This window comes from Ambystoma mexicanum, chromosome 12, assembly GCF_040938575.1.
Source record: "Ambystoma mexicanum isolate Mex_15411 chromosome 12, UKY_AmexF1_1, whole genome shotgun sequence".
NCBI lineage: Eukaryota > Metazoa > Chordata > Amphibia > Caudata > Ambystomatidae > Ambystoma > Ambystoma mexicanum.
In genome coordinates this window covers 1194049426-1194069576 of record NC_090936.1, presented here as the reverse complement: position 1 = coordinate 1194069576, position 20151 = coordinate 1194049426, and positions in this window count along the sequence as shown.

Genomic DNA, 20151 nt, shown 5'->3' with positions numbered 1-20151 from the left:
AGTGACCATCTTTGCTCTTTTGTCTCACTCCGTTAGGCACTTATCATATTTTTTGTCTATTTTATTTTATTTTTTCTTCTCTCTTTTTGTTTTTCTTTCTTCTTTTATTATTTATTTATTTATTTATTTATTTATTTTCTCTTGCAGCTTGCTCACTTGTGCATTTGCTCGTTGTTTCTTCTCTCTCTGGTCACTTTCCACATACAGTTGTTCTCCAATTAGCTGCTTTATGTAATCATCTTTCATAGGGGATTACCCCATTTTTTTTTTTTTTTTTTTTCCAATCTCAATGTTGCTGTCTTCCCTTGCAATCTTCTTCGCACCTTGTCATACATGGGCGTTGTGCTCTGCTGTAGTAATTTCTGTTGTAATCAATTCTCTTCCGGCATATGTTAAAGAACAGTCAGGACAGCTCTCTCCAGTGGTGTCCCTACCAATTTTGTACATGTGTGCATGTTGTTGGTCACTTCTGCTATGTGTGTTATGTGTATGTTTTACTCCCTTTGTGTCTGCCCTTAACTCTCTTTACTTTAGCAGCAGCTTTTCCTTACCCACTGACGCCGTAACTCTTCCTGCTTAGGTTAGGGAATGTTAGCAGGGGATACAGCGGTAATGCTCACTATTACATATAATTTTCAAAGTACCACCCCCATTATTTCGTTCATCATTAATAGTCCCATCGTGAAGGTAAAAGTCCTTATTTGCTTGCCCATAACCACTTACGCTGCTGGGTCCTTGCAGCTGATGAGATGATAAAGTTGCCCGCCTGAAAATCGCAAGAAAGGCGTTAATACGTTAGTACTTGTTAGTAACCTCAAGCTCCGCGAACTAAACAATCACTAAGGGCAAAAATCAAACCTCCCCCTGGACATTTCGTGTTTTCAAAATTTCTCAATATAGGTAGGGAAAATCTTGGGCTGTTTATTCAATGGAAGCAAGGAAATATACTTCAGGGAAACATGCTCTAAGGGGTCTGAGGTTCTTGATAGGGTGGGCAATTGAGTGGGGAATGCTACACGATGTTTTAATCAGTAGGCCTCACAATTTCTAATGGAAGATAACATTAAGGAAATTTCCTACACATTTCTAACAGCATACATACGCAACAACCTGCATGTGCGGGGAAAAGAGAAGAAACAAAACAGTGTTACAGCTCTAGGTGCACAAAATGTAATATGAAACTCAATTAAACTTTGGAAATGCGTGTGTCGGTCCCTATTCTAGTTGCTAGTGTGCGTTGGACCATAGGATGGCCATGTTTCCCTAACTCGGGAGTGTTCGTGCTATTTTGCAGTTCATGAAAATCTCTTGCGTTGGCCCTGTTGATCGTTGCTCCCTCGTTGCCAGGGTGGCCACCGCTTTGTAGGGCTTGACGCCTTACACTTCTAACAAAGTCTGTCAGGAGGGGAAAATGTCCCACTGTAGTCCATAGCCATTGGGTGTTGGTTGTCCGTTGTCTTCAGGCCTGCCCTGGGTCCTTTATATCTGGCGAGAAATTAAATGGAAGCGCTTGAGACCTGAGAATTTACATATTCTTCAATTTCTTGACCTAACCTCTCTTCACTACTCTCACACTATTCAGTGTCCTAGTGGGAGGAGCCAATGGTACACCTATGCACCATCCTGTCACCACCTGGTGGCGTTCAATGGCGGTCTGACTGTAAATTATTACACAATTCGGAATGTACCCAGAAAATGGGTAGGCACTTAATTTATGTGAAGATACTCATTGCACACTCGGATCATATATACGCAATTTAGGTGCTAGTGTACAAATGGGCCTTTGGATCTTTATATTTACTGTGCTTTTGTTGTAAGCTATTTATAGTGCGTGCCTTTGTCCCGTGGGGCATCAGGCACTGACAAGATAAATAGGGAAACATCAGGGTGGTAAATTTGTCATATAGGGTGGCTGTGTTTCTAAATTAAGTGCACCATGTTACTTAGTTAAGATAATCGCAGGGTTTTTAAATCTTTTTTTTTTTTCTATGGCTCCTCTCTCACTTCTCAGGGCGTGCCTCGCAGTGAACTGCATGCACTTTAAGCTGGTACTAATGAAATTCGCTACCAATTATTCGCTACCTGTCTCTCCCCTCTCTTTGTATTTATTTATTTATTTATTTACTTCCTCTTTTCTTTCAAACCCAACCGTCACAATTTACTCCCATTCTCTCGATCCCACCCCATGTCCACTTTTTAAACCCTACCTACTCTGTTAATTACTCATTTAGTCTAGTATTTTATTACTCCACTACTGTAATTACTGTTACATTTAAACAATATATTTCTCCCCCCAATATCTGCTCTCAAATTTTAATACAACCATTATTCTCCAGTTCGTGCTGCAATGACCTCTTTCCCTATGTGTGTTGGCTAACGCATTTGTGCCAGTGCTATTTTCAAAAGCGCTAGTGGCATTACCACTTGCACTGTCATTTTGTCGCCAAATTAATTCTGTTGGGAACATGGATCATCCACCCTTTACCCCTATTTCTCTCCTCCTGTGGTGAACTGTCAATGAAATGTAGGCCTCCCCCCTCAAGTGCACCTTCTTCCACCTTGTGTGTCTCATTTAATTGTTCTGTGTTAATCGTGTATTCATGAGCCCAGTCTCCTCACTGAAAGATGTGTGCTCAAAATGTACCTAAATGTACTCTCTTGTGATGCGCTATCATTATGCACCCCCCTCTGTACCGTGCACCCCCATTATGCTTAAACAATCTTCCTTACTTTCAACACATTATGCTTAAACAATCTTCCTTACTTTCAACATGTGTATGCCTGGTGTTTAACAAGTTATGGATTTCTCTGTTAATAAGGTGGTCATATCCACATTGCTCATGATGTTTTCACAAATCTCTCTTCCCTAATGCATGGCCTAGTCGCCCCACTGTCACCCAGAAAAGAAAATGTTTGATACCTATCACCACCCCTATGCAATTGTCCTCTGCATTATTGAGTGTGTGTGAGTGTGTGTGTCGGCGCGCGTCTCGCCCGCTCTGTCGGGGAGGTGGAGCATGAGTGTGTGTGGCAGAGTGAGTCAAATCAAGTTTGTCTTGGGCTGTCCTATTAGCGGTATAATGTCAATCTATGTCCTTTGAAAGGTTTGTTCCCCATCAGGAAGACCCCACCCAGTCATGTAACCGGTACCATTGCTATTGTGTCAGTGTTCTGTATGGGTGCTGGCTGCTGTGCAGTGCCCCTGTGTTGTGATTCTAGTCAGTCCTGGGGTAGTGGTGCTGTCATTTGTTGTGTCTGTACATGTAGTGGTGACAGTACCTGCGTTGGTGCTTGTGGTGTCTGCTGAAATGATCCCATCCTGCCCCATGTATCCTCCCCACATGGGCGGTGCATATTGTGGTGATTGTTGACACTGCTATTGTGATTCTTGTGCGTGTGTGTTGAGGCTGTTTTTAACTGCCCCTCCAATTGCATACTTTAATAATTTATTTTGTGCCTACTTGTCCTCATCTGCCTTTCTCTGCCCCTGTGTCATCAAATATTACACTCCCGGAGGTTCAGAAGGGTGAGTCCCCTCTTCCCTCTGCTCGTGCTGGTTCAGCATCAGCTGACCCCTCGCATCTTCCCTTTCCTTCGTGCACACAGTTCAACTGTAGCCATGTGCTTTTAAAGCTATTCCCGTGTAAGTGCTGTGTATGTGTGTCCTTAGCGATTGCTGCACGCTTCTGGAGAAGCCGCCTATGAGCAGCCATGGTCTTTTTTAATTTACCTTCAGTACTTTTGAATCTTTGCACACTATGTTTTACTGACTTATTTCGGCATGGAAGCTGTGTGCTACACAACAGGTGAAGGGGAGTCATTTCTGTATTGTGTGATACATTTTACCTCTATTCAATTCGAAAATTTCAATAGTCCGCTGTTCAGGGAGCAAAAGTTAGAAGATAATTGAACATTTTTCAACTTCTGTGAGCCTTCTTGGCTCCGCACCTTAGCCAGTGCACTCCACGTGCAGCCCATCTTCACCAAACCATTGCCTTCTCCGGCACACCCCCACAATCTTGCGCATGTGTCTTCCACACACCGCCTCTGGGTCACCTATTCTCCAAATCCAAAACCACACCACTATCTCCTCACCATCAAAACTCTGTGTCCTATGCATCAATCTGAAGGTGACGTCACCAAACTAAAAACACAGTGCAAATGAAAAGACAAATGTGCATACACAGAACAACAACCCATTTCTCCCAACCCCACAAAAATCCCAAAATAAAACCCCACAATCCCCACAGCTGTTTTCCTGTCTCAACTGGAACAAGGTAAACCACAATAAAACTCTTATAATTGGACTGCACACGCTGCATCGCCTAACGTGTGATACGCTCCTCACCAGGGGACCTTAACCAGCCAACTATCATCCACTCACTGAACTAAAGCGCTCAATTAGCAGGGAACCTCATCTACTCATTGATCTATAACGTCAATTCATAGGAAATCCAGACCCCGTACATGAAATCACCATCCAGACCAATCAGCGCGGCACTCCTGTTCTATATGTAGGGAGTCACTACCCCACCCAATAGGCTCAAAAACACAAGAAGGGACCACTGCCACCGCCCCAGTCCCAATTACAATTCACGTGCCGATCACCACCAATGCACTGAATTTTGCGACAATGTACAATCACCCACCACCCTATTTACAATGCCTCCCCCATTTTCTACCTAAACAAAAGAACTTAACATTTCTGCAACATACTGATCAACAATGCATCATAATACTTTAAACATTTCCCCCCCTCAAAGCCCATGTTGCTGGTTGACTTACATTTTCCTATGCTGCACTGGCAGTTGCTCCGCTGCTGGACACCCCCTCAAGGCGCTTCACCGGACCCCTTCTCCTGCAGGGCTCTCACCTGCCCTCAAGCGGGGTATTTCCAAGTGGCCCCCGAAGCCTTTAGCCGGTTACGCGTTTTCCGGTGGTCTTCAGGTGCAGGCGAGGGTCCCACAGCTTCCTTGAGTCGGCGGCAGGGAGTTCAGTTCAACGCAGGGCTTGCGCAGGCAGTGCTCATTCACCCATGTTACAATGAGCAATGAGCCTCACAGAGGGCACCAACTTGATGGGGAGAAGCTGGATCCCCCCACCCCAGGGCAGTGGGGGGCCAGCAGCCATACCCTCACCAGCTATGGGAGGCCCCTACACCTCCCATATGGCCCCCAGAAATGCAACAGAGTCCCAAGCAGGCAGCAGCATGTTCCAAACTGCGTTTATTTCTGGGCAGCAAAAAAGAAAAAAAACACACAGAGCATCGTGCACATCACGAGTTCAGGCGCCGTCTCCCCCGGGGCTGGCTTGCAAGCCAGCTTTGTAATCACACTGCAGGCTGACCTCACAGAATTGGATCAGCTCCCAGAAACCTATCTCCTCCTGCTATTGGCTGCTAAGTGGTAGGTTACCTATGTAGCCCTTATAGTGAGACTGACAATTGGATATTAACCTTTTGCGTCAGTGGGTTGATTTAGCTGTGCCAGCCCCCATTATCTAATTCTACCTTGTTGCAATATGACCTTGTTCCCATAACTTTTTAGCTGAACAAGCAGTTCGCACCTGGGCTCTGGGTGCTGGGCTGCGCCATTCTTGTTACAATTTATGTTTCAAATGTTGTGCGAGTCCTTGAGAAAATGTCTTTCTTTCCCGGAAAGAAAAAAAAAAAAGCACACTGGTTTGCCGTGATTTATTCGCATTTGTGGATAATTAAAAAATGTCTGTCTGCAGAAAGCAATCTTATCTTGAATGTGCGGCCTTGGCAGGTCGGATGTTTTGCGAGGAACATTACTGAAGGCTCCCGCAGCCAGTGTTCAGTGAGGGAAATGAACTTGGCTGTAATTTTCCTGAAACATGGCTTTACACTGTGCATTTAGACCATGTTAATTCATATAGGCATTTGCAAGCCTTTAAACAGGGATTTTTGTGTTTGTAGATTCTGATATTGTAGCATGGAAGTTGCACTGTTGGTGAAGTGGGTGTGTTTCAGCATATTTGTCACCCATGGGTGCGCTGGGGCCTGGTTCAAATGATAAGTGCGCTCCTTGTTCTTCCTGCTGTTCTTCTATATATGCGCTTGGGGTGAGGGGGCATGGGTTTGGTCTCGATTTTCCCTCTTCATGATCGAACTGCACGGTTCCTTTGCATAGACCACCAGTTCAACTCCTGAGCACACAGACAGATAGAAATTGGCTACCAATGAATTGGGCTGGTTGCTGCCCCTATTGCACATAAGCTTTAAACCCATACTGTCTCTCTTTTTTAATTGTTTTAATTCATTTATTTATTTATGTAGCGCTGTACGCCAGCGGGCTTCAGGGCGCAACACAGAGACACCACAACAATGAGAAAATACTAACATGGGGAAGGGGCAGATGATGAGAGCATGGTAACTAGGGGCTTAGTATGAAATGGTAACAGAGAATTATTTAGATAGGTGGGTTTTCAGTTTTTTTCTGAAGCTCCCCAGGTTGGTTTGTAATCTCAGATCTACAGGTAGACTATTCCATTTGACAGCTGCTGATATGGGGAAAGCCTTACCCAATCCTTTAGATCTCTTGTGGGGGGCTACGGTGATTTGGCCGATTGATTCAGATCTTAAGGAGCGGCATGGAATATATCTGTACATTTTTGATTTGAGATATGCCACTGCATTCCCATAAAGGCATTTATGGACCAGCGTCATGGCCTTGAACAAGACCCTGGGGGTCATTCCGAGGTTGGAGGTAAGGGAAAAACAATGCCGGTAATGGATTACCGGCATCGCTTACCGCTACGGGCTATTCTGACCTGTCAGACCGCTATTTACGGTACCGTAAAGTCCGATGCGGTAATTATCAGTCTTGGGTCGCGCTCGCGCCCCACCATGCCGAAATTAGCGGCATGGCGTAAACCGGAGCTGATCACAAGTAGCGTGCACACGTAAATAACGCCTCCTCAAGGCCGTAAAGTACCTTATCGGCATGGAGTACATACAGGCAACTCAGAGAAGGAGTAAAGAACCCTGAGCAGTGGTTCCTAGAGCCACAGGTGCACACAATCAGCACAGGTGGAGGCAATGGAGTCTGCCACAGCAGAAAAGGATCACACCCACACACCACACCCCCTCCCACGCAATCTGGCTCGCACACTGCCGAACCTGCTGCACGGTGTGCATAATGGGATGTGCCAGTTAGTGCACTATGGTTGATGTGCGTTATGTACTTGCACTTGGCCCTTGATTGCGTGGCAGTTGGCTCTGCATTATTTGGATGGGGGGGAAGGCAGCATGACAAGGTGCCTTTGACGGCCCTTGGGGGGCATCATGTAAATGCCATTGCCAGTGTTGACTTTGGACACTCATCTCCATCAGCAGACGACGTTGCCCCACACTCCATATCGCCGACTCCCTCTATGGATTCGTTCCCGATCAATGATGCGCATGTCTCCTCCCATGGCTCCAGTCTAATTGGGGAACTTGGGCCCCCTCTGGTCTGCAGTGCCTGACTCCGGTTGGTGGAGAGGAGGCTAAGCACCCTCACCCGCAAGTCATCCCACCGCTTGCGGCAGTCCTTGGGGGTGCGGAGGGTGGTGCCTACTACGCTCACCCTTTGGGCGGTTTGTGCCCAGATGTTTTTTTTGCGGAGTATTGCCTCTCGCCGCATGTTGGTGGTGAACACGACGTCAGCGTGCTCTGCCAGGGTGTCCACCGTGGCCTGCAGCTCTTCCGGGCTAAATCGCTTATTGCGGAGCCAGTCCGCTGACTTCTTTGGGGCTTTTGGCGTTGGTCCCGGGTGTGTAGTCCTTTCCCAAAGGGTGCTGCCTGATGAGGATGGCAATGGATTGTGTTTTTAAAGATGGCCGGCGCGCTCCTTCCGGTTCCTGTGCGATGACGATCTTTCCGGGTCCGTTAGTTTGCTGTGACTGTAATTTACGGCATCCGTAAATTACGGTCACCGTTATTTACGGATGTCACTGCTTCCGTGGCGGTGTTGTTGAGTACGTCTCGCAGCATACCGGTAGGGGTTTTACGGGCCATTTAGCAGCATGCTGCTAGGTACTTTACCAGCATGGCGAAAAGCTTGTGCCCGCAAGATCATAATGGGCCGCAATTAGCGGTCTGTCACCAGGTCGGTCTCGTACTTTCCGCCATGCCGGTAAGGCCCTGAACTTACCTCCAATCTCGGAATGAGGGCCCCTGTCTAATACCTTGAAGAAATGTTTTTTTTTACAACAAAATGAAATGTCATTAAAAAGATCAATTCAACAATAAGCATGGATGAGTGAAACTCCAACCCCACTCCCTACCTAACGCCATGTTTGATTGTGAACGGTCAAACCACTTCAATACAAATGCCGTGACAATAAGCACATTGAAGCATGTACAGGTTTTAACACAACCTTGGATGTCACCAAAACACTGCACAGGGGGAATGCAGTTTGTGTCTAGCGCCACAACATAGCGAAAGCGGATAGTGTTAGTTTCTCTTAAAGGCCAGTGGTGATGAGGGTGATGAGCGAAAAATAAAGCCATTCCCTGAATCTGCATGCCAAGACAAAAAAGGGTCTTAAATCACAGGAAAGGGTTCATGGTGTGCGAGCCTAACATACAAATGTCGATGTCAAGTACTGGAGCCACCCTCCTCACTCACAAATCTGCCCCACAGGTAGCAGGCCAATGTTTTCATTACTCAAATAAGATTTTGGGAACGTTTGGTGCAAATTTGTCAAAGTGATAGATGTATTTCCATGAACTGGAGGTTGTCGGCTTAATTCCTGATCTCCCTAATATAATACATGTAATACAGCCATTGGACCCCAAGAAGAATTACATTAGTACCACATGCGGTAGCACTCCTGAATTGAGGACATTTCCTCCACACAAGAGAAGGCAGCTTTTGTGAACTTAATTTCCTTGTAATTTGGCCGAGTGTTAAAATATCAGGCTTTGGGCCTCATTATAAGTGTGCCGGTCCAGATAAAATGGCAGTAAGGCACACTTCAAGTTTGCCAGTGGGGGCAACGGATCTCCCGGCAGGCCTGAGCTACCAGGAGTTCAGGCACCTACCGGCAAATAAATGCCTGAATCATCGGCGAGCGTTACTAACAGTGCTGGCGATTCAGCAAATCCCACCCCATGGAGTCTTATGGGACTCCATGGGAACAGGAATTTACCGGCTCTCCTATGCCTGCAATATCCCAGTAATAACAGGATATTGGGCGGCGGAGACAGTAAGGCAGGTTTGCCGGCATCCCGCCGGCATTACTGGTGGAATATCGGCAAACCCATAATGAGACGTTCTACTACTATTCCCATATTAGTAATGTGACCCGTAGTAATTTATTTAATTTATTTATTGATTTCTTATAATGTGCTTAATACTGTTATGTTCCGCCCTGCGTCCCACTACGCGGTGACGCAGGGCGTCTCTAATAAAAGCCCCGCCCCCGCGTTTGGGAGGCAGTTCCGGGGCAGACCAGCAACGCGTGCGGGTGTCTGTCTCTGCAGCTCGCGCTGGCGCTGCGCCACAGGCCGTGCGGCCTAGCCCGGACACTCCAGCCCCCGCGTGCGCACACCGCGGGCTGGAACCTAACAATGGCGACGAGGCGGAACGAAGTTCAACACATGCTCGGCGTGTAAAGCATACCGATGGCCCACAGCCATCGCGGTGAAATTTTTGGACACTCGGTGGGGGGTGGATCACTCGCGTGACCCCCCACCCCAAAAAAAAAAAAAAAAAAAAAAAATTTTCTTTTTCTGCATTTCTCCTTCGCTCCACGATCTCCTGCTGGGCATGGTGGAGCCATTTCAACATCTGGCACCCCCCATTTCAGTGCAGCGACACGGATTGCCAACCAGGACAACGTGGAGACACCAGGTCCTGCGCTTCATCACTCAGTGGCTGGGGACCGCAGCACGTCCAGAGAAGGCCCATTTCCACGGCACTGGCGATGATCTAAGCGAATCACGACAACACCGACAAGGTACACGTCGACATGGCGGCCGGCACATCAACCCATGGGCCCACCACGCCATCCAGAATTGCGGCAAACCTGTCGCTGTCATCCCCCCAGCCGCGCACGCAAGGAGGGTCGTCAACTCTAATCCAGCCGTTTGAACCCTTCACGGACCCATCGTCAAGCGGACCCAGATGGCGGCTGTGGATCCAGAAGTTTGAAATGGCGATGGAGTGCAAGGAGATTACGGCGGCCAGGAAGATGAAAGCACACCTACTGCTCAGTGTGGGTGACGAGGTATTGCGCATTTTCAACTCCCTCAATGTTGATGATGGCCAAGATGCATACCAAAGCGCGAAAGATGCCCTCACGGCTCACTTTCTCCCTCAACTAAACCCGGACTACGAGACTTTTATTTTCTGCACCACCATACAGACAGCGGACGAAACCTTAGACGCGTATCACACCAGATTGAGAAAATTGGCTATGTCCTGCGAGTTCACAAATGTGGAGAGGGAAATCAGGAGGCAAGTTATCAACGGCATACACTCAGAAAAACTAAGACGCCTGGTCCTCAGCGAGAGAGGCATTCCCTTACAACGCATCCTTGAACTCGGATGCCAAAGGGAACTGGCTCACACCAGAGCGGCCAACATGGAGGCCACGCTACACAGATTGCAACCTACCCTCAACACAGCCATGGTGGCCCAGATTGCCAACAAACCATCCTCGAGGGATGATCACAGTAGGGGATATTGCCAGAACAGGTGGCAACCGCGCATTCCTGGGCCCACAGAGTGCGGCTGGTGTGGTGGCCCACGACATGGCCGTCGCAACTGCCCCGCACAAGGAAACACGTGTGGAGCATGCGGCAGGAAGGATCATTATGCGAATGTATGCAGATCAGCGGGCAGCTCCATCCAGCCCCTACAAAATCTTCCTGAGAAAAATGCGACCAAGAAAAAGAAGCAAGCCAATGCAAGGAGGGTCGCAGTGGCCAACTCCTCCACGGAGGAAGAAGGGGATGACGTCTCGACGATGCAGCAGAATCCCAGTAAAGACAACGACAGAAAAGGAAGGAAGGTATATCTGGTGCATGCATTGAGCCAAGGTCAAGGACCGCAAAGAAAATCTGCCCGAAGGCGCAAATGCATGGTCACCGTCCAAAACCAGAGCATCCTTATGACCATTGATACAGGCGCCTCAGTGAATGTGATGCCCACAAGCACATTCCAGACTCTAAACCCTCCACCAGAGCTGAAAAGCACAGACACGCTGCTATACGCATACGGCAGCCAGAAGCCCCTACCAGTGATTGGCAGATTCCGCACCATGCTGGAACACGGTGAAAATAGAATATGGTCGAAAGTCTATGTCGTGAGGGCAGGAATTGAAAGCCTCCTGAGTGGGGACGCAGCAGAAGATCTGGGAGTGGTTAAATTCGTCTGCCACGTCGATGAGGGCGAGGAGGTGGAGAACATACTGAGGCAATACCCCCAGCTGCAAGAGGGAATAGGCTGTCTGAAGGGCAAAACCATCAAACTACACATTGATGAAACAGTACAGCCCAAGGCCGTAAGACATCGGAGAACCCCATTCCACATGAGAGAGCAAGTAGAGCAGGAACTCAAGGCTTTGGAAGAAGCCGGCATCATAGAAGAGGTCACAGGACCCACACCATGGGTCTCGCCAATGGTGGTAACGCGGAAACCCAAACAGCCTGGAAAAGTGCGGATCTGTATAGACATGCGCCTCCCGAACACTGCCATTAAAAGAGAGCGCCACATCACACCAACAATCGATGAAATCGTGGCTGACCTCACGGGTTCCTGTGTATTCTCGAAGGTTGACCTGAAGGCGGGGTATCACCAACTCAAGCTCCACAGGGACTCTCGCTATATCACGACATTCTCGACGCATTTGGGGCTGCGGAGATACAAACGCCTGAGCTTCGGGATATCGTCGGCAGCTGAGGTATTCCAGCAAACCATTCAAGAGGTCATCAGGGGCATCCCTGGTGTCCTCAATGTGAGCGATGACATTTTGATTCACGCCCCCGACACGGAAGAGCACATCAAGAGGCTTCGAACCCTACTGGACAGACTACAAGAGGCTGGGCTCACCATACACCGGGAGAAGTGTGAGTTCCTCAGATCAGAGATCACCTTCTTTGGCTACAAGTTTGGCAGCACGGGCATCTCCCCTGACCCCCAGAAGGTCGCAGACATTCAGGCCGCAAGCCCACCGATGACCCCCACGGAAGTACGCAGTTTCCTAGGCATGGCCACCTACTGCGGGAGGTTTATCCGAGACCTGGCCACCCTATCTGAGCCATTACGGGAACTGACGAAGGCCAACACCAAGTGGGACTGGGGGCAGAAATGCCAGGACTCGTTCGAAAGCATCAAAGACTCCCTGTCTGTCGACACCAAAATGGCATATTACAACACCGAGCTGCCCACTGAACTGTTCGTGGATGCAAGCCCGGTTGGGCGTGGTGCCATCCTGATGCAGGTAACAAAGGAAGGGGAGAAAAGGCCGATAGCGTACGCATCGAGAGCCCTCACGGAGACCGAACAGAGGTACTCTCACATCGAAAAGGAGGCCATCGCCGTGTTGTGGGGGTGCCGGCATTATGGGCGTCGGTTCACGACAATCACCAACCACAAACCCCTGCTGCCCATCTTCATGGGGACATCGTCGCACCCTCCGGCACGAATCACCAAATGGCTCCTACACCTTCAGCAATACGACTTTGATCTCATCTACCAGCCAGGCAGTGGAAACCCCGCAGATTTTCTCTCGAGACATCCACGAGCGGCGACCCACCAAGAGATCCAAGTGGCCGAAGAGACTGAGGAACACATATGCCAAGTGGTACGCGCAATGAGGCCTAAGGCGGTGAGCATCGAGGAAATTGAGTCGGAAACCCACAAGGACCCTTGTTGCGACTTGGTGAAAGATGCCATCATCTCGAGTGATTGGAAGACTTTCATGAGACACACCCACAACAGGACAGAGGAAGCGAAAGGGTTTCTGTCCGGCATGTTCACCGTCAGGCAAGATCTGTCGATCACTGAAGGTGGGGTGATACTCCGAGGAAACCGCATCGTAATTCCTCTCAAACTACAAGCCAGGGTTGTGGCCCTAGCACATGAAGGACACCAAGGACTGGCTAGAACAAAGGCCCGTATAAGGCACACGGTATGGTTTCCCCAGATCGAGGAACGTGTAGAGGCACTAATCAGCACGTGCCTATCCTGTCAGATAACGGGAGCCCCGCCAGAACCGGAACCAATTCTATCGGCTGAACGCGGCCGCTCTCGGTGGGAGGCAATCAGCATTGACTTCTGTGAGCTACGAGAAGGCCTCTACCTACTGGTGGCCATTGATGATCACTCGCGCTATCCTGAAGTGGAAATAGTCGAATCCACCGCGGCGGAAGTGGTCATTCCGGCCATCGAGAAGATGTTCGCAACTCACGGATTACCCACCTCCATCAAAAGCGACAACGGGCCGCCGTTCACAGGGGAGGAATTCAAGAACTATTTGCAAGAACTCAATATACAGTATCACCACATCATGCCGGGATGGCCCCAGGCAAACGGGGATGTGGAACGGTTCATGAGAACAATTAACAAAGTGCTAAGGGTATCCAAGGCGAATGCCAGCCCATGGAAAGTTGATCTGTACCGTTTCCTCAGAAACTATCGGGTCACCCCCCACAGCACAACCGGTATACCACCGGCGGACCTTATGTTCGGCACCGTTATCAGATCCTCGATTCCGCACCATCCGAGCAGGACCCCGGACGGGGTCAACGAAGAACGCACAGAAATGAGGAGAAGGAGTGCCAATGCCCACATGAGCGGCAAGAGGAGAGCCAGGTCGTCCAACCATCAAGTAGGGGATCAAGTCATCATGCTACGCAACCCCACCAAGGCAAAACTCGACACCAGATACGATGAACTGCCATGGACCGTCAGTGATCGGCGCGGAACCATGGTGACAGTGACACGAGGACGCCGTCAAGTGACGAGGAATTCGTCGTGGTTCAAGGCGGTGCCCCACACCATGTGGACAGACAAAGAGGACCACCGGGAGGAAGAGGATGCTCGGTCCAGCGAAGAGGAGCCCGGATCCATCCCGGACGAGACAGGAGCGGGGGACAGGACTTGGGAACCGCCGGATGCCCCTAGCCTCGAGGATACCACCAATGAAGGTGAGCCAGATCAGGGGCGAAGGGGGGGTAGTCCCCGAGAAGGGCGATACGGCCTGAGAACTGCCACGAGGCCGCCAGCCAAGCTAAGTGACTATGTGTGGTAGCCAACACACCCCGTAGACTAACGGTGAACGTCCAGTTGATTGCAGTTGTATTGTGTTTGTTTGTTTTATAATAAAGGAGGAATGTTATGTTCCGCCCTGCGTCCCACTACGCGGTGACGCAGGGCGTCTCTAATAAAAGCCCCGCCCCCGCGTTTGGGAGGCAGTCCCGGGGCAGACCAGCAACGCGTGCGGGTGTCTGTCTCTGCAGCTCGAGCTGGCGCTGCGCCACAGGCCGTGCGGCCTAGCCCGGACACTCCAGCCCCCGCGTGCGCACACCGCGGGCTGGAACCTAACAAATACCAATACGAGTTTGGTTTCTAAGCGCGGATCCGGGATTCGAACCTCTGTTGCTCTGTGTGGTTTTGCTTGCAAGACCAGCGCGTTGCCCCTTATCCTCCGTTAAGAATTAAGGGCTTAAAGGAAGAAGCAGGTCTCTTTTGCTCTAGGATTGCAGCAGAGTTCTGCAAAAGCAAAGTCTGTTCTTTGCCAATGGTCTCCTCTGGTCTCTTGGTGCAGCGCCTGACGGGCAGTGACGCTCTCCCGCGCCATCCATCATCCTCTGCGCGCCGCCGTCCACGCGTATGACGTCCTTCCCATTATAGGCCTGCCTTGAGAACCTTAGGCCCAGCAACGTGAACCCGCTCCTCCACGTCTCTGAAAGGTATGCGGAACCGCTCTCCCAAAGACATAATGCAGGATCGATAGCATTTAACCTCGGTTCACCTAAATTTAGCACAAGGTCCTCTCTGGGTTTCTCCCCGGGAGGGGCCCCAATTTAACCACTGACAAAGGCTAGAGCTGATTGTGACTAATTCGACTGCGCAAAGCAATGCGGGCCTGGCGGGAAACAATATTTTTTTACAAAAGAAATAAAGGTCACCGATTTCATGCAGTCAGTGGAATCGCAGACGGTAGTTCATGTTGTCTTTAAAGCTCACCATTTGCAGGACTAGCACAAATGATTTACATGTACCCCAAACATACCTTGGGCAAATTCAACCAGATGCCCTTCCCAAGAATCAGTTCTGTGCAGAGGTTTCGAAGTGCAATATATATGTGTGTGTAAAATCATTGGGCCTCATTAAAATGTATTTGGCAATTTACCACCAAAATTGTTTACCGTTACCATCACTCTTTCCCGTGGCACTACCACAGGATTACGAGTGGGGGTATCGCAGCGCAATTCCTCGTTTTTGGAGTGTATGGGACTCTAGCTGGGTTTTGCTGAATTGACCACTGGTGGTAATTACGCCATGGTAAATTTGACTATTTGTGGTTGTAAGAATGATGAGTTACCTCCTGCTTGCTGCTGGAGGCGCATCCTCCATTTTACCACCAAACTGCGTAGTGCAGTGGTGCATTAATGTTGGGGTAAAGTGGTGGTAACGGAATTGTCGCCGCTCTACTGCTACTCTTTGCCACACTGCGGTACTCGCAATGAGGCCCATTCTCCATTTTTGGCAGAGGATGAGAATCAAGCCAAATCATACTGTTGAGCAGAGAAAATTCAATTCATAAATGCACTCCTGTATTTATTTATTTATTTCGAGTCTTGGAGGGTGCTACACGCCCGAAGGCCTCAGAGCGCAGCATGTAAGATCGAGAGGAAGATCTGGGACAGTAACAGGATATATTCAGCACACAGCTTCATACACGCACACACACCTCCTTCCACACACACTTATAGACTATCTGAGGTATAATAAAGAAATTCGAGTTGTGTGGTCCTTTGCTCAGATGAGTAATATTACTACAGCTAGTAACTGGCAGTGCTCATCGCCGGTAAGCCAGAGTACAGCATACAGCTTCGTGCACACACACCTCCTCCCACACACACTTATAGACTATCTGATTTATAATAAAGAAATTCGAGTTGTGTGGTCCTTTTCTTAGGTGAGTAACATTACTACAGCTAGTAACTGGCAGTGCTCATCGCTGGTAGGCCAGAGTACAGCGTACAGCTTCATGCACACACACACTTACAGACTATCTGAGTTATAATAAAGAAATTCGAGTTTTGTGGTCCTTTGCTTAGATGAGTAACATTACTACAGCTAGTAACTGGCTGTGCTCATCACCGGTAGGCCAGAGGCCCGCTCGCCATAATAAGCCGCCTGTATTAGGGGTAATTGCAGAGCGGTAAACTGCATGGTGTAAGGCATTTCCGCCTTGGTTTACAGCTCTGGGACATTTTTGACTGCGTAAAAGGGCTAAGAAGCGGATTAATGTTTCTGCGGTGTTTTCCTCCACTGTCTTCAAAGTGCTCATCGTTTTACGACTGCATGCATTTTTCATGCAGACGCAAAATGAAGAATCTACCTCAATAGCGCGCATGCGAAAGGCGGCCGGTTTCCATGGGAATCCGTTGTCTATGGCGACTGCAAAGTGTAATTTGCACGAAGCATTTACCTTTTTTGACTAAATGAAGCCTAAAACCAGCGAGTAAAGGCGATTTCGCATGTTTCTTACTCAAGTTCAAAACTGCATGCAGGGCAACCAACTGCACTTTGCACTTTACGAAAAATTACTCAAAATGTGCAATGAAAAGGTGACTCCACCAGTGACTGGCCAGGCTTGCAGGCTCTGTGACAAGGTTTCACTCAAAGGTGACAAACACGTACGACCTCTTAGCTGGCATCCAGTGAACATCTTGTCAAGGAAAATGCCAGGGGACGACATTTCCCCAAATATGCACCCTCAATAAAATCAAACAGTTTCCCAAAATATTCTAAGATTGAGGTTTATAATTGTAAATTACACCCCTCCTAGACTATTTGGGGAAAGTATTTTAGGGGCCAGTAAAATGTATTTGCCTCCCGGGCAACATTTTTCAGGCGACATATTCACATGGAACCATGTTCTCAACGTTCCCGCGGGCGAAGGATGGCTTCTCAGGTTAGAAATGGGTGTGTTGGAAAAAAAGCTGGTGTTGAAAAATTGTGGCTTTGAACATCCATGCAAAAACCAACCTGGACATATGATGGTGGTCCTGCCAGTAGATGATATAAGATGGCAGTAAATTGGCATACGTGGGTACATGTAGCCATATGATGCTGGTCCTGGCATGTGACCGCTTTGCATGGGTATGCGGGGGTTAATATGGGCATTTAGCGTGTGTACTGATCAATGAAAGGGCTATTTATGTTTATATGTATACAGCTTCCCCCTCCTTTCTTTCTTGAGCCAGATCTCCTCAAATTACAGAAGCTCCTTAAGACTTTCCTTTTCACCTCCTCCTTCCCCCTCTCCCTCCCCTGCTATACACCACAGTAACTGAGATTGGTGACCAGGGCCCTTATGTGTCCTTCTGGGTCCTGACCCCCCCACCTACCCCCTCCACCCACAACCGCCTTCAGTCTCTGCCCACTGCCAGCACTTGCCTTTGGGCACCCACTGGCCTGTGTTCTCGCACAGGCCTGCACTTATGTATTGACAGGTTACCACACTTTACTAAGTGATCTCTGCCAGCACCTATCTGTTGCTTGCAACGGACTCCATTGCACTGTCCCTCTGTGGTACTCCCAGCACTTACCCCCTCCCTTGTCCCTTCTCTTTCTCTTCACTTGCACGTTCTGAATGCTCACAAGGACCGCCTCTGTCTTTCTCCTCATTGTTATTATATCTGATGTTCGCTCCCATGCCCCCCTAGTCTCCATTGCCCTGTGGGCGCTTTGAAACACAATGCCTTAATGTATAAGAAGCACCTTACAAATGTCCAATAAATAAATAAAATAAAGTGAGCTGGGCACAAAATGCCTGAAAGGTGAGCTGGGCACTACAACCCTAGAGACCCAAGCTACACCACACTGATGAGGCCCAACGAGGCCGAAACATGTCTGGGGACGCTTGCATGTGACGAATCAGTTCGAGTTGGACTGCATATTTTGGGGCAGGGCCAAGCCTGATTTCCATATGGCCATTCCCCTTTTATAATGACTTGGCAGGCAAAGAACAATTATCTGGAGGGTTGCCCAGAGAAATGCCAGAGGTCAAGATGTATTCTCAACTTTCCAGCTGTCACCTCTTTTGTTTTACAATTTGGATTATTACGCGTAACATTCGTTGGAAAGCCACACACCAAGGCAAGCCAGCCAGAAAGGCAAAAGGTGCTTCATAAAGTTTGCTGTGTGATGCCTTCCCAGGTCTTGGAGTGTACTCTGCAACCCAGGAAAGGTGACCTACTAGAACCTTGGTGCCAGAGCAAAGTGCTACCTGGACATGATATAGGGTGGGAGTTGCAGAGTCCCCATTCAAATCCACACCACCTCTCTGAGCATGCTTCCATAACCTCTGAAGACCTGGACTTTAGTGAGGTACCCCCTTCACCTCCAAAATACCTATACCCCAGATACAGAGGAGCAGCTTCAACCCAGGTACTGGTAGCATCCCCAGGGCACACTGTGCTTAATGTAGTGGGCAGGCATCCCTCTCTGGACCACAAAGACACCTTCGGACTCGGCTCCGTCTCCAGCAGCCACAGCTCAGGATTGGCACCAGACTTCTCCATCTTTGGGTATCAAGCTCTCGGCACCTATCAATCTCACCAGGTTGCTGTCAGAGGCCCTCAGAGCTGTCAATGCCAGTACCCCACCCCCCCCCCCCGCCCAGTAACATGCCTGCTTCCAGTGGGCAAGTTGATGTCAAAGATAGCTGACATCTTTGAAGAGGAGGGTGATCGTATCTCGTTCAGGATTGAGCTCAGTTACTCTCGTGGGGGTGGGCACTTCCCAAAGGCATACTATGGCGAAACGTAGAACTTGATAGATCTGGTCACAGGTCTTAAGGATGCCAGCAGGCTGGATACCTCCTAAAAGTTACACATCCTTCCACCGTTGGCACCAGGTATACCTCACGCTTTTTTGCAGAGGGTGATGGGGAAAGTGCTAGAAACAGTGCAGTTAACAGCATCCACAAGAAACAAAGTTTAATCTGAACTGCCCAACATCCTATGTGAGGATCCCTCTACTGACCTTCAACCTGGCTGTGGAGACCCCAGTGTTGATTACCTGCGATAAGTCCATCCCGATCACCACGATGGACCTGAACCTTTGAAAGAAACAGCACCCATTGTCCTGAGATCCAGCTTTTCTCTCCATCCATGTGACCGCAAAGAGTTTGGTGCTGCAGGCCACTAAAGATTATTTTAAAATTACCACATTGCTTCTTATTACCTTTAAAATAGGGGTAGCAAAAGATTGGATGCTTGGGGGTGCAAGTTGTTCGCATCAGGCCATAACACTCTGAGAGCAGTTAAAGCAAATACTCTTTTGGCTTCTGGAGTATTATCTCTGATGTGGCATACAATCTCCCAGCTGAGGAGATGAAGAAAGGCTTCAATGCCAGAGTGAAGGTTGTCAAGGAAGCTGCACAACAGATTTTGCGGTCAGGCCTTGACAAAGCCAATTGTGTGGCGGATTCGCACAATATCGGTGCTGAGGAGGGAAGCTTGGATGCGTAGCTCTGGATTTACCCCAGACTTGCAAAGGAAGCTGCTGGTTATGCCCTTAAATGGCTACAACCTTTTTGCAGCTGAGGCAGATGAGTTCCTGCAGAGGTTTCATTTGTGGAATTCAATGGACAAATCCTTAGGCCCGGTGCTTCACCAGCCCTCCAGTTCAGCCCCAGGGGGTTGAGGTTTTTGGGCCTTCAACTCCTACACCCACCGTGGTCAGGGTCAGATGACCTCTGGCAAGCAGCAGCTGTGCCACCTCCCCCCAAGGCTGAGGGCACGGAGCACAGAGAGGTGGCATTGATGCCTCAGCCACATCCACAACCATTCATGGACAAAGTCTCAATGAGAAGGTCTTCCAGCATGACATCCAGCAGGGGGGTGACTTTCCCTGTTTGTCGAGGACTGGCGTCAGATCAATTCCAACACTTGGGTCT